The following is a 15,299-nucleotide window of genomic DNA, read 5'->3' on the forward strand; positions in this document are numbered from 1 at the left end:
TCTGCACTACGCACTAAGCCTCTGCACTACGCCTCTGCACTACGCACTACGCCTCTGCACTATGCACTACCACTCTGCACTACTCCTCTGTACTACGCACTACGCCTCTGCACTACGCCTCTGCACTACGCACTACGCCTCTGCACTACGCACTACGCCTCTGCACTACGCACTACGCCTCTGCACTACGCACTACGCCTCTGCACTACGCCTCTGCACTACGCCTCTGCACTCTGCACTACGCCTCTGCACTACGCCTCTGCACTCTGCACTACGCCTCTGCACTACGCCTCTGCACTACGCACTACGCCTCTGCACTACGCACTACGCCTCTGCACTACGCACTACGCACTACCACTCTGTACTACGCACTACGCCTCTGCACTACGCCTCTGCACTACGCACTACGACTCTGCACTACGCCTCTGCACTACGCACTACCACTCTGCACTACGCCTCTGCACTCTGCACTACGCCTCTGCACTCTGCACTACGCCTCTGCACTACGCACTATGCCTCTGCACTACGCCTCTGCACTACGCCTCTGCACTACGCCTCTGCACTCTGCACTACGCCTCTGCACTACGCACTACGCCTCTGCACTACGCACTACGCCTCTGCACTACGCACTACCACTCTGCACTACGCTCTACCACTCTGCACTACGCCTCTGCACTACGCACTACGCCTCTGCACTCTGCACTACGCCTCTGCACTACGCCTCTGCACTACGCACTACGCCTCTGCACTCTGCACTACGCCTCTGCACTACGCACTACGCCTCTGCACTACGCACTACGCCTCTGCACTACGCACTACGCCTCTGCACTACGCCTCTGCACTACGCCTCTGCACTACGCCTCTGCACTACGCACTACGCCTCTGCATTACGCACTACGCCTCTGCACTACGCACTACGCACTACGCACTACCACTCTGCACTACGCCTCTGCACTACGTACTACGCCTCTGCACTACGCACTACACCTCTGCACTACGCACTACCACTCTGCACTACGCCTCTGTACTACGCACTACGCACTACCACTCTGCACTACGCACTACGCCTCTGCACTACGCACTACCACTCTGCACTACGCACTACGCCTCTGCACTACGCACTACGCCTCTGCACTACGCACTACGCCTCTGCACTACGCCTCTGCACTACGCCTCTGCACTACGCCTCTGCACTACGCACTACGCCTCTGCACTACGCACTACGCCTCTGCACTGCGCACTACGCCTCTGCACTACGCACTACGCCTCTGCACTACGCCTCTGCACTACGCACTACGCCTCTGCACTACGCACTATGCCTCTGCACTACGCCTCTGCACTACGCGTCTGCACTACGCACTACACCTCTGCACTACGCACTACGCCTCTGCACTACTCACTACGCCTCTGCACTACGCACTACGCACTACCACTCTGCACTACGCACTACGCCTCTGCACTACGCACTACGCCTCTGCACTACGCCTCTGCACTACGCCTCTGCACTACGCACTACGCCTCTGCACTACGCACTACGCCTCTGCACTACGCACTACGCCTCTGCACTACGCACTACGCCTCTGCACTACGCCTCTGCACTACGCACTACGCCTCTGCACTACGCACTACGCCTCTGCACTACACCTCTGCACTACGCGTCTGCACTACGCACTACACCTCTGCACTACGCCTCTGCACTACTCACTACGCCTCTGCACTACGCACTACGCACTACCACTCTGCACTACGCACTACGCCTCTGCACTACGCACTACGCCTCTGCACTACTCCTCTGCACTACGCACTACTCCTCTGCACTACGCAGTACGCCTCTGCACTACGCCTCTGCACTACGCACTACGCCTCTGCACTACGCACTAAGCCTCTGCACTATGCACTACGCCTCTGCACTACGCACTACGCACTACCACTCTGCACTACGCACTACGCCTCTGCACTACGCCTCTGCACTACGCACTACGCCTCTGCACTACGCACTACCACTCTGCACTACGCCTCTGTACTACGCACTACGCCTCTGCACTACGCCTCTGCACTACGCACTACGCCTCTGCACTACGCACTAAGCCTCTGCACTACGCACTACGCCTCTGCACTACGCACTACCACTCTGCACTACGCACTACGCCTCTGCACTACGCCTCTGCACTACGCACTACGCCTCTGCACTACGCACTACCACTCTGCACTACGCCTCTGTACTACGCACTACCACTCTGCACTCTGCACTACGCCTCTGCACTACGCTCTACGCCTCTGCACTCTGCACTACGCCTCTGCACTGCGCCTCTGCACTACGCACTACGACTCTGCACTACGCCTCTGCACTACGCACTACCACTCTGCACTACGCCTCTGCACTCTGCACTACGCCTCTGCACTCTGCACTACGCCTCTGCACTATGCCTCTGCACTACGCCTCTGCACTACGCCTCTGCACTACGCCTCTGCACTACGCCTCTGCACTACGCACTACGCCTCTGCACTACGCACTACGCCTCTGCACTACGCACTACCACTCTGCACTACGCTCTACCACTCTGCACTACGCCTCTGCACTACGCACTACGCCTCTGCACTCTGCACTACGCCTCTGCACTACGCCTCTGCACTACGCACTACGCCTCTGCACTCTGCACTACGCCTCTGCACTACGCCTCTGCACTACGCACTACGCCTCTGCACTACGCACTACGCCTCTGCACTACGCACTACGCCTCTGCACTACGCCTCTGCACTACGCCTCTGCACTATGCCTCTGCACTACGCACTACGCCTCTGCATTACGCACTACGCCTCTGCACTACGCACTACGCCTCTGCACTACGCACTACGCACTACCACTCTGCACTACGCCTCTGCACTACGCACTACGCCTCTGCACTACGCACTACACCTCTGCACTATGCACTACCACTCTGCACTACGCCTCTGTACTACGCACTACCACTCTGCACTACGCCTCTGCACTACGCACTACCACTCTGCACTACGCACTACGCCTCTGCACTACGCACTACGCCTCTGCACTACGCCTCTGCACTGCGCACTACCACTCTGCACTACGCACTACCACTCTGCACTACGCCTCTGCACTATGCCTCTGCACTACGCACTACGCCTCTGCACTATGCCTCTGCACTACGCACTACGCCTCTGCACTACGCCTCTGCACTACGCACTACGCCTCTGCACTACGCACTACGCCTCTGCACTACGCCTCTGCACTACGCCTCTGCACTACGCCTCTGCACTACGCACTACGCCTCTGCACTACGCACTACGCCTCTGCACTACGCACTACCACTCTGCACTATGCTCTACCACTCTGCACTACGCCTCTGCACTACGCACTATGCCTCTGCACTCTGCACTACGCCTCTGCACTACGCCTCTGCACTACGCACTACGCCTCTGCACTCTGCACTACGCCTCTGCACTACGCCTCTGCACTACGCACTACGCCTCTGCACTACGCACTACGCCTCTGCACTACGCACTACGCCTCTGCACTACGCCTCTGCACTACGCCTCTGCACTACGCCTCTGCACTACGCACTACGCCTCTGCATTACGCACTACGCCTCTGCACTACGCACTACGCCTCTGCACTACGCACTACGCACTACCACTCTGCACTACGTCTCTGCACTACGCATTACGCCTCTGCACTACGCACTACACCTCTGCACTACGCACTACCACTCTGCACTACGCCTCTGTACTACGCACTACCACTCTGCACTACGCCTCTGCACTACGCACTACCACTCTGCACTATGCACTACACCTCTGCACTACGCACTACGCCTCTGCACTACGCCTCTGCACTGCGCACTACCACTCTGCACTACGCACTACCACTCTGCACTACGCCTCTGCACTATGCCTCTGCACTACGCACTACGCCTCTGCACTATGCCTCTGCACTACGCACAGCGCCTCTGCACTACGCCTCTGCACTACGCACTACGCCTCTGCACTACGCACTACGCCTCTGCACTACGCACTAAGCCTCTGCACTACGCCTCTGCACTACGCACTACGCCTCTGCACTACGCACTACGCCTCTGCACTACGCACTACGCCTCTGCACTACGCACTACGCCTCTGCACTACGCCTCTGCACTACGCCTCTGCACTCTGCACTACGCCTCTGCACTACGCCTCTGCACTCTGCACTACGCCTCTGCACTACGCCTCTGCACTACGCACTACGCCTCTGCACTACGCACTACGCCTCTGCACTACGCACTACGCACTACCACTCTGCACTACGCACTAAGCCTCTGCACTACGCCTCTGCACTACGCACTACGCCTCTGCACTATGCACTACCACTCTGCACTACTCCTCTGTACTACGCACTACGCCTCTGCACTACGCCTCTGCACTACGCACTACGCCTCTGCACTACGCACTACGCCTCTGCACTACGCACTACGCCTCTGCACTACGCACTACGCCTCTGCACTACGCCTCTGCACTACGCCTCTGCACTCTGCACTACGCCTCTGCACTACGCCTCTGCACTCTGCACTACGCCTCTGCACTACGCCTCTGCACTACGCACTACGCCTCTGCACTACGCACTACGCCTCTGCACTACGCACTACGCACTACCACTCTGTACTACGCACTACGCCTCTGCACTACGCCTCTGCACTACGCACTACGACTCTGCACTACGCCTCTGCACTACGCACTACCACTCTGCACTACGCCTCTGCACTCTGCACTACGCCTCTGCACTCTGCACTACGCCTCTGCACTACGCACTATGCCTCTGCACTACGCCTCTGCACTACGCCTCTGCACTACGCCTCTGCACTACGCCTCTGCACTCTGCACTACGCCTCTGCACTACGCACTACGCCTCTGCACTACGCACTACGCCTCTGCACTACGCACTACCACTCTGCACTACGCTCTACCACTCTGCACTACGCCTCTGCACTACGCACTACGCCTCTGCACTCTGCACTACGCCTCTGCACTACGCCTCTGCACTACGCACTACGCCTCTGCACTCTGCACTACGCCTCTTCACTACGCACTACGCCTCTGCACTACGCACTACGCCTCTGCACTACGCACTACGCCTCTGCACTACGCCTCTGCACTACGCCTCTGCACTACGCCTCTGCACTACGCACTACGCCTCTGCATTACGCACTACGCCTCTGCACTACGCACTACGCACTACGCACTACCACTCTGCACTACGCCTCTGCACTACGTACTACGCCTCTGCACTACGCACTACACCTCTGCACTACGCACTACCACTCTGCACTACGCCTCTGTACTACGCACTACGCACTACCACTCTGCACTACGCACTACGCCTCTGCACTACGCACTACCACTCTGCACTACGCACTACGCCTCTGCACTACGCACTACGCCTCTGCACTACGCACTACGCCTCTGCACTACGCCTCTGCACTACGCCTCTGCACTACGCCTCTGCACTACGCACTACGCCTCTGCACTACGCACTACGCCTCTGCACTGCGCACTACGCCTCTGCACTACGCACTACGCCTCTGCACTACGCCTCTGCACTACGCACTACGCCTCTGCACTACGCACTATGCCTCTGCACTACGCCTCTGCACTACGCGTCTGCACTACGCACTACACCTCTGCACTACGCACTACGCCTCTGCACTACTCACTACGCCTCTGCACTACCACTCTGCACTACGCACTACGCCTCTGCACTACGCACTACGCCTCTGCACTACGCCTCTGCACTACGCCTCTGCACTACGCCTCTGCACTACGCACTACGCCTCTGCACTACGCACTACGCCTCTGCACTACGCACTACGCCTCTGCACTACGCCTCTGCACTACGCACTACGCCTCTGCACTACGCCTCTGCACTACACCTCTGCACTACGCGTCTGCACTACGCACTACACCTCTGCACTACGCCTCTGCACTACTCACTACGCCTCTGCACTACGCACTACGCACTACCACTCTGCACTACGCACTACGCCTCTGCACTACGCACTACGCCTCTGCACTACTCCTCTGCACTACGCACTACTCCTCTGCACTACGCAGTACGCCTCTGCACTACGCCTCTGCACTACGCACTACGCCTCTGCACTACGCACTAAGCCTCTGCACTACGCACTACGCCTCTGCACTACGCACTACGCACTACCACTCTGCACTACGCACTACGCCTCTGCACTACGCCTCTGCACTACGCACTACGCCTCTGCACTACGCACTACCACTCTGCACTACGCCTCTGTACTACGCACTACGCCTCTGCACTACGCCTCTGCACTACGCACTACGCCTCTGCACTACGCACTAAGCCTCTGCACTACGCACTACGCCTCTGCACTACGCACTACGCACTACCACTCTGCACTACGCACTACGCCTCTGCACTACGCCTCTGCACTACGCACTACGCCTCTGCACTACGCACTACCACTCTGCACTACGCCTCTGTACTACGCACTACCACTCTGCACTCTGCACTACGCCTCTGCACTACGCTCTACGCCTCTGCACTCTGCACTACGCCTCTGCACTGCGCCTCTGCACTACGCACTACGACTCTGCACTACGCCTCTGCACTACGCACTACCACTCTGCACTACGCCTCTGCACTCTGCACTACGCCTCTGCACTCTGCACTACGCCTCTGCACTATGCCTCTGCACTACGCCTCTGCACTACGCCTCTGCACTACGCCTCTGCACTACGCCTCTGCACTACGCACTACGCCTCTGCACTACGCACTACGCCTCTGCACTACGCACTACCACTCTGCACTACGCTCTACCACTCTGCACTACGCCTCTGCACTACGCACTACGCCTCTGCACTCTGCACTACGCCTCTGCACTACGCCTCTGCACTACGCACTACGCCTCTGCACTCTGCACTACGCCTCTGCACTACGCCTCTGCACTACGCACTACGCCTCTGCACTACGCACTACGCCTCTGCACTACGCACTACGCCTCTGCACTACGCCTCTGCACTACGCCTCTGCACTATGCCTCTGCACTACGCACTACGCCTCTGCATTACGCACTACGCCTCTGCACTACGCACTACGCCTCTGCACTACGCACTACGCACTACCACTCTGCACTACGCCTCTGCACTACGCACTACGCCTCTGCACTACGCACTACACCTCTGCACTACGCACTACCACTCTGCACTACGCCTCTGTACTACGCACTACCACTCTGCACTACGCCTCTGCACTACGCACTACCACTCTGCACTACGCACTACGCCTCTGCACTACGCACTACGCCTCTGCACTACGCCTCTGCACTGCGCACTACCACTCTGCACTACGCACTACCACTCTGCACTACGCCTCTGCACTATGCCTCTGCACTACGCACTACGCCTCTGCACTATGCCTCTGCACTACGCACTACGCCTCTGCACTACGCCTCTGCACTACGCACTACGCCTCTGCACTACGCACTACGCCTCTGCACTACGCACTAAGCCTCTGCACTACGCCTCTGCACTACGCACTACGCCTCTGCACTACGCACTACGCCTCTGCACTACGCACTACGCCTCTGCACTACGCACTACGCCTCTGCACTACGCCTCTGCACTACGCCTCTGCACTACGCCTCTGCACTACGCCTCTGCACTCTGCACTACGCCTCTGCACTACGCCTCTGCACTCTGCACTATGCCTCTGCACTACGCACTACGCCTCTGCACTACGCACTACGCACTACCACTCTGCACTACGCACTAAGCCTCTGCACTACGCCTCTGCACTACGCACTACGCCTCTGCACTATGCACTACCACTCTGCACTACTCCTCTGTACTACGCACTACGCCTCTGCACTACGCCTCTGCACTACGCACTACGACTCTGCACTACGCCTCTGCACTACGCACTACCACTCTGCACTACGCCTCTGCACTCTGCACTACGCCTCTGCACTCTGCACTACGCCTCTGCACTACGCACTATGCCTCTGCACTACGCCTCTGCACTACGCCTCTGCACTACGCCTCTGCACTACGCCTCTGCACTACGCCTCTGCACTCTGCACTACGCCTCTGCACTACACACTACCACTCTGCACTACGCTCTACCACTCTGCACTACGCCTCTGCACTACGCCTCTGCACTACGCACTACGCCTCTGCACTCTGCACTACGCCTCTGCACTACGCCTCTGCACTACGCACTACGCCTCTGCACTCTGCACTACGCCTCTGCACTACGCCTCTGCACTACGCACTACGCCTCTGCAGTACGCACTACGCCTCTGCACTACGCACTACACCTCTGCACTACGCACTATGCCTCTGCACTACGCACTACGCCTCTGCACTACGCACTACGCACTACCACTCTGCACTACGCACTACGCCTCTGCACTACGCCTCTGAACTACGCACTACGCCTCTGCACTACGCCTCTGTACTACGCACTACGCAGTACCACTCTGCACTACGCACTACGCCTCTGCACTACGCACTACCACTCTGCACTACGCACTACGCCTCTGCACTACGCACTATGCCTCTGCACTACGCACTACGCCTCTGCACTACGCACTACGCCTCTGCACTACGCCTCTGCACTACGCCTCTGCACTACGCACTACGCCTCTGCACTACGCACTACGCACTACGCCTCTGCACTACACACTACGCCTCTGCAGTACGCACTACGCCTCTGCACTACGCACTACCACTCTGCACTACGCACTACGCCTCTGCACTACGCACTACCACTCTGCACTACGCACTACGCCTCTGCACTACGCACTACGCCTCTGCACTACCACTCTGCACTACGCACTACACCTCTGCACTACGCACTACACCTCTGCACTACGCACTACACCTCCGCACTACGCACTACGCCTCTGCACTACGCCTCTGCACTACGCCTCTGCACTATGCCTCTGCACTACGCACTACGCCTCTGCATTACGCACTACGCCTCTGCACTACGCACTACGCCTCTGCACTACGCACTACGCACTACCACTCTGCACTACGCCTCTGCACTACGCACTACGCCTCTGCACTACGCACTACACCTCTGCACTACGCACTACCACTCTGCACTACGCCTCTGTACTACGCACTACCACTCTGCACTACGCCTCTGCACTACGCACTACCACTCTGCACTACGCACTACGCCTCTGCACTACGCACTACGCCTCTGCACTACGCCTCTGCACTGCGCACTACCACTCTGCACTACGCACTACCACTCTGCACTACGCCTCTGCACTATGCCTCTGCACTACGCACTACGCCTCTGCACTATGCCTCTGCACTACGCACTACGCCTCTGCACTACGCCTCTGCACTACGCACTACGCCTCTGCACTACGCACTACGCCTCTGCACTACGCACTAAGCCTCTGCACTACGCCTCTGCACTACGCACTACGCCTCTGCACTACGCACTACGCCTCTGCACTACGCACTACGCCTCTGCACTACGCACTACGCCTCTGCACTACGCCTCTGCACTACGCCTCTGCACTACGCCTCTGCACTACGCCTCTGCACTCTGCACTACGCCTCTGCACTACGCCTCTGCACTCTGCACTACGCCTCTGCACTACGCACTACGCCTCTGCACTACGCACTACGCACTACCACTCTGCACTACGCACTAAGCCTCTGCACTACGCCTCTGCACTACGCACTACGCCTCTGCACTATGCACTACCACTCTGCACTACTCCTCTGTACTACGCACTACGCCTCTGCACTACGCCTCTGCACTACGCACTACGACTCTGCACTACGCCTCTGCACTACGCACTACCACTCTGCACTACGCCTCTGCACTCTGCACTACGCCTCTGCACTCTGCACTACGCCTCTGCACTACGCACTATGCCTCTGCACTACGCCTCTGCACTACGCCTCTGCACTACGCCTCTGCACTACGCCTCTGCACTACGCCTCTGCACTCTGCACTACGCCTCTGCACTACACACTACCACTCTGCACTACGCTCTACCACTCTGCACTACGCCTCTGCACTACGCCTCTGCACTACGCACTACGCCTCTGCACTCTGCACTACGCCTCTGCACTACGCCTCTGCACTACGCACTACGCCTCTGCACTCTGCACTACGCCTCTGCACTACGCCTCTGCACTACGCACTACGCCTCTGCAGTACGCACTACGCCTCTGCACTACGCACTACACCTCTGCACTACGCACTATGCCTCTGCACTACGCACTACGCCTCTGCACTACGCACTACGCACTACCACTCTGCACTACGCACTACGCCTCTGCACTACGCCTCTGAACTACGCACTACGCCTCTGCACTACGCCTCTGTACTACGCACTACGCAGTACCACTCTGCACTACGCACTACGCCTCTGCACTACGCACTACCACTCTGCACTACGCACTACGCCTCTGCACTACGCACTATGCCTCTGCACTACGCACTACGCCTCTGCACTACGCACTACGCCTCTGCACTACGCCTCTGCACTACGCCTCTGCACTACGCACTACGCCTCTGCACTACGCACTACGCACTACGCCTCTGCACTACACACTACGCCTCTGCAGTACGCACTACGCCTCTGCACTACGCACTACCACTCTGCACTACGCACTACGCCTCTGCACTACGCACTACCACTCTGCACTACGCACTACGCCTCTGCACTACGCACTACGCCTCTGCACTACCACTCTGCACTACGCACTACACCTCTGCACTACGCACTACACCTCTGCACTACGCACTACACCTCCGCACTACGCACTACGCCTCTGCACTATGCCTCTGCACTACGCCTCTGCACTACGCACTACGCCTCTGCACTACGCACTACGCCTCTGCACTACGCAGTACGCACTACGCCTCTGCACTACGCACTACCACTCTGCACTACGCACTACGCCTCTGCACTACCACTCTGCACTACGCACTACGCCTCTGCACTACGCACTACGCCTCTGCACTACCACTCTGCACTACGCACTACACCTCTGCACTACGCACTATGCACTACCACTCTGCACTATGCACTACCACTCTGCACTACGCACTACACCTCTGCACTACGCACTACACCTCTGCACTACGCTCTACACCTCTGCACTACGCACTACACCTCTGCACTACGCACTACACCTCTGCACTACGCCTCTGCACTACGCACTATGCCTCTGCACTCTGCACTACGCCTCTGCACTCTGCACTACGCCTCTGCACTACGCACTACACCTCTGCACTACGCACTACACCTCTGCACTACGCACTACACCTCTGCACTACGCACTACACCTCTGCACTACGCACTACACCTCTGCACTACGCACTACACCTCTCCACTCTACACTATGCCTCTGCACTCTGCACTACGCCTCTGCACTCTGCACTACGCCTCTGCACTCTGCACTACGCCTCTGCACTCTGCACTACGCCTCTGCACTCTGCACTATGCACTACGCCTCTGCACTCTGCACTACGCACTACACCTCTGCACTCTGCACTACGCCTCTGCACTCTGCACTACGCCTCTGCACTACGCACTACGCCTCTGCACTACGCACTACGCCTCTGCACTCTGCACTACGCCTCTGCACTCTGCACTACGCACTACGCCTCTGTTATTGCTATCCTGTAGATATGCGCTGTCATTGCTATCCTGTAGATATGTACTGTCATCGCTAGCCTGTAAATATGCTCTGTCATCGCTAGCCTGTAGATATGCACTGTCATCGCTAGCCTGTAGATATGCATTGGCTTCACTAGCCTGAAAATATGAAGTGTCATCACTGGCCTGTAATTATGCACTGTCATTGCTAGCCTAGATGCACTGTCATTGCTAGCCTGTAGATATGCATTGTCATCCTCCCTACTGTGTGTGTGTGAAAAACGTACGTAAAAATCAACTCAAGGTGATGGCAAATAAAACACGCCGCAATCTACATAGCTGTTTTTGTTTATTGCGAAAATCTCTGTTAAACTCTACCATATTGTTTTATTTTAAAAGACACGCGGATTGCCGAGGCAAGGGTGCTTGTATGCGAGATATCTTAAAAAAAAACTGCCCTTTAAGCTAAAGGAAAATTCTTTCCATTATCTCCGCCGTGAACGAAAGGTAAATGTTAAACGCGCGCATGATACATGCAATGCAATGGTGAACGCGCTCGCACCATCTGGATTGCATTACACGGGCACTCTGACAGCTCCTAATTAAGATTAATCACTCTGCCGTGCTCGTTCTCGCACAGAATATGCCACATCGGGCACGCGTAAATTACTTACAGCCTATCACGTCAACGCTACTAAATACACAGCACAGCGAAGACGAATCACTAGGCAGATGCCAGAAAAAACTAAGGAATGTGCCAGCCGGACCCCTTTGTGCATTTTTTTATTTAACACATAAGAGCTCGCAAGCTCCGCCTCCACTTCGTGGTGGCTTAGGCCCGAGCCCTAAAAAGGACGATGAATGTAGAAAAAACCCAAATAAGATGGCCAATCCATGGTTCAACAAAGACTGCAGAGGAGCAAAGTTGGAGCTAATACAGGCAATTAAAACAAAGAGCCCTTCAGAAATTAGCTTAAGTAGGCTCAAATATAAAAAACTACTAGTAGAGTCTAAAAAAACCTGGGATAACGACTTATGGTCGGACTTAATTACTGCCGCAAAATCTAAGGACCAGGTAGCTATTTGGAGCTTATTTGCGAAGGGAAATAGGACAGGGAAAAGTATAAAGGATACCTTTCTTGATGAGAAAACATGGGTTGAACACTTTTCAAATCTGTACCAAGATACTAGTAACGATGGATCTACCTTGAGGAATGCCCCAGACGAGGAAATAGACGAAGGGATCAGCTTTGATGAGACAGAAAAAGCAATAGCAGCCATCAAACCGGGGAAGGCTCCGGGCCCGGATAAGATCCCTGGCGACTTGATAAAACACGATCTGGAAGTTTGGAGCTTCTACGTTAACTTTTTATGTAATTCAATAGCTGCACGAACTCTGATTCCGGACACATGGAAAGGGGCAGAGATCGTGACCATTTTTAAAAAAGGTGACCGCTATAACCCCGCCAATTATCGCCCTATCAGCCTTATTGACATTTTACAAAAGGTATTTGCTCGCCATATTTTAGACAGACTTTTAGATTGGGTGGATGAGGAGGATATTTTAACTAAGTTCCAAGCGGGGTTCAGACCAAAAACTAGCACCATCGACCAAGTTTTTAGGTTCTTGTGTATTTATTGGAAGTATGTAGTTTTTAGGGATGGTAGCCTGTCTATAGCCTTCATAGATCTACGCGCTGCGTTTGATTTAGTTCCCCGATCCCAGTTATGGGTCACTCTGAAGGACACCGGGGTACCAACAGAGCTATTAAAGCAACTAATTAGGTTACACACTAAGAATTATGCATTGGTAAGATGGGGTCCAAAGGGAGAATTAAGCAAACCAATCCCGGTGAGAAGAGGCGTCAGGAGGGGTGCGTATTGGCCCCAACCCTCTTCTCCCTCTATGTAAACGATATCCCCAAATTCCTTTTAAATTGTCAGCATGATTCACCACATCTCGGGGATGAAGCGGTACCGGCTTTATTATTTGCTGACGACACGATTATAATTTCTCAAACGCCCAAGGGTTTACAATGCTTGGTGAATGCTTTTAATAGCTACTGCATACAAAAAGGTCTTGAAATAAATTCATTAAAGACGAAATATATGGCGCTGAACCCGCATAAGTCTTTTAAAAAAAATCTTATCCTAAATAACCAGCCACTAGAATACGTTGAAAGTTTTAATTACCTGGGAATCACCTTGGAAAGCAAAATGGCCTGGAAAGGCCAACTAGAAAAAAGTAGGTTTACGCTGCTACAAAATTCGATCCCCATTGTAAAGAAACACAAAGCTAGCACCTCAAAGGCGGTGTCCCCGGGACTGGAAGTATATAAATTTAAAGCCCAATCGGCAGCCCTTTACGGGGCCGAGATTTGGGGATCCAGCTGCACCAAAAATTTTGAGTGGGAAGAAAACAAATATTTTAGACAGCTTTTAACACCTTTAATGCTACAGGGTATTTTTCTGCTGCGCTGGACCTTCTTTTTTCCCATTGTTCATGACAAGGTCAGCTCGTCATAAGCACAGCTCCAGTGGTACTGCATGACGAGCTGACCTTGTCATTAGCATAGAAGGGGTAAAACTCCCCAACAGGACACCCTTGCTTCCTGTAATTATGGATCTGGACATTAAGCGCACAGACTAAGACCGCTATTGTTTTGGATAAGGATCTGGGTTACTCCAGAACTAATCCATTACAAGGCTGGTCTGGAGGAAATTATGAAGGTTAATCGTCCCAAAGACATTCCGTGGTTGAAGCACGTAATGTCCTGGATGCAAAAATTAGGTCTATCTTCCTATTGGAGTGACCCTTTAAAACTTACACCATTTTGCAAAAAGAATGTAAAATTGACTTATTGGAGTTTTATAGCAAGCAATTTGTTGAATAGTGTTACTGTGGGCCCATTAACTTTGAGGTGTTTAGCCTTTAAAGATGTAGCCACCCGAGAACCCTTCCTTGATGAGATAGAACCTCCTTTAGCAAAATCCTTATTTTTACACTTTAGGTATGGAATTTTACAAATAGGAGCAAATACATCTAGTTGGAATAATGAGAAGGGGGAAAAAGGTAGTGACCTTTGCCCCCTGTGTACAATGCAAGCAAGGGAAACCCATGAGCACATTTTATTCTTCTGTGCTGCATATACTACTGCAAGGCGACGTTGGATCAAACCCTTATGTAGGTTGCTAGGCACCAGGAGTTGTAGCAATGCTTTACGTATTTTAAGGACTGATTCTTCGCAAAAAGTAGTTTTTGCTGTAAGCAGATTTTTATTCAACGTATCTTTGATAAGGAAAAGAAGTGGGCTAAGGTTATAAAAGGAATTATGAATAACAATTGCTTTTCAGGGTATAACTTAGGCCAAGTCAAGCACTTGCACTTTCATGGGGCTATGATTGTATGATAAAACTACCATATGGTTTTGTATAATTATACACGATGTAAATGATTATTTTTAACCATGTAAATAGTTGGCCAGCATGTTTTTAATATAACGTCATCTTTGGGCTAGATAGGTTTTTATGGCGTAGAATGAGCTGTGTTTCTTTTTAAATTTTGATCCGTGCCCCGTCTACTGTGTCTGTTCATATAGGAAATTATGGAGCAATCGTGAAAATGTAATGTGTTTTTATCTA

Source organism: Lissotriton helveticus, chromosome 12, assembly GCF_964261635.1.
Source record: "Lissotriton helveticus chromosome 12, aLisHel1.1, whole genome shotgun sequence".
In the NCBI taxonomy this organism is placed as follows: Eukaryota; Metazoa; Chordata; class Amphibia; order Caudata; family Salamandridae; genus Lissotriton; species Lissotriton helveticus.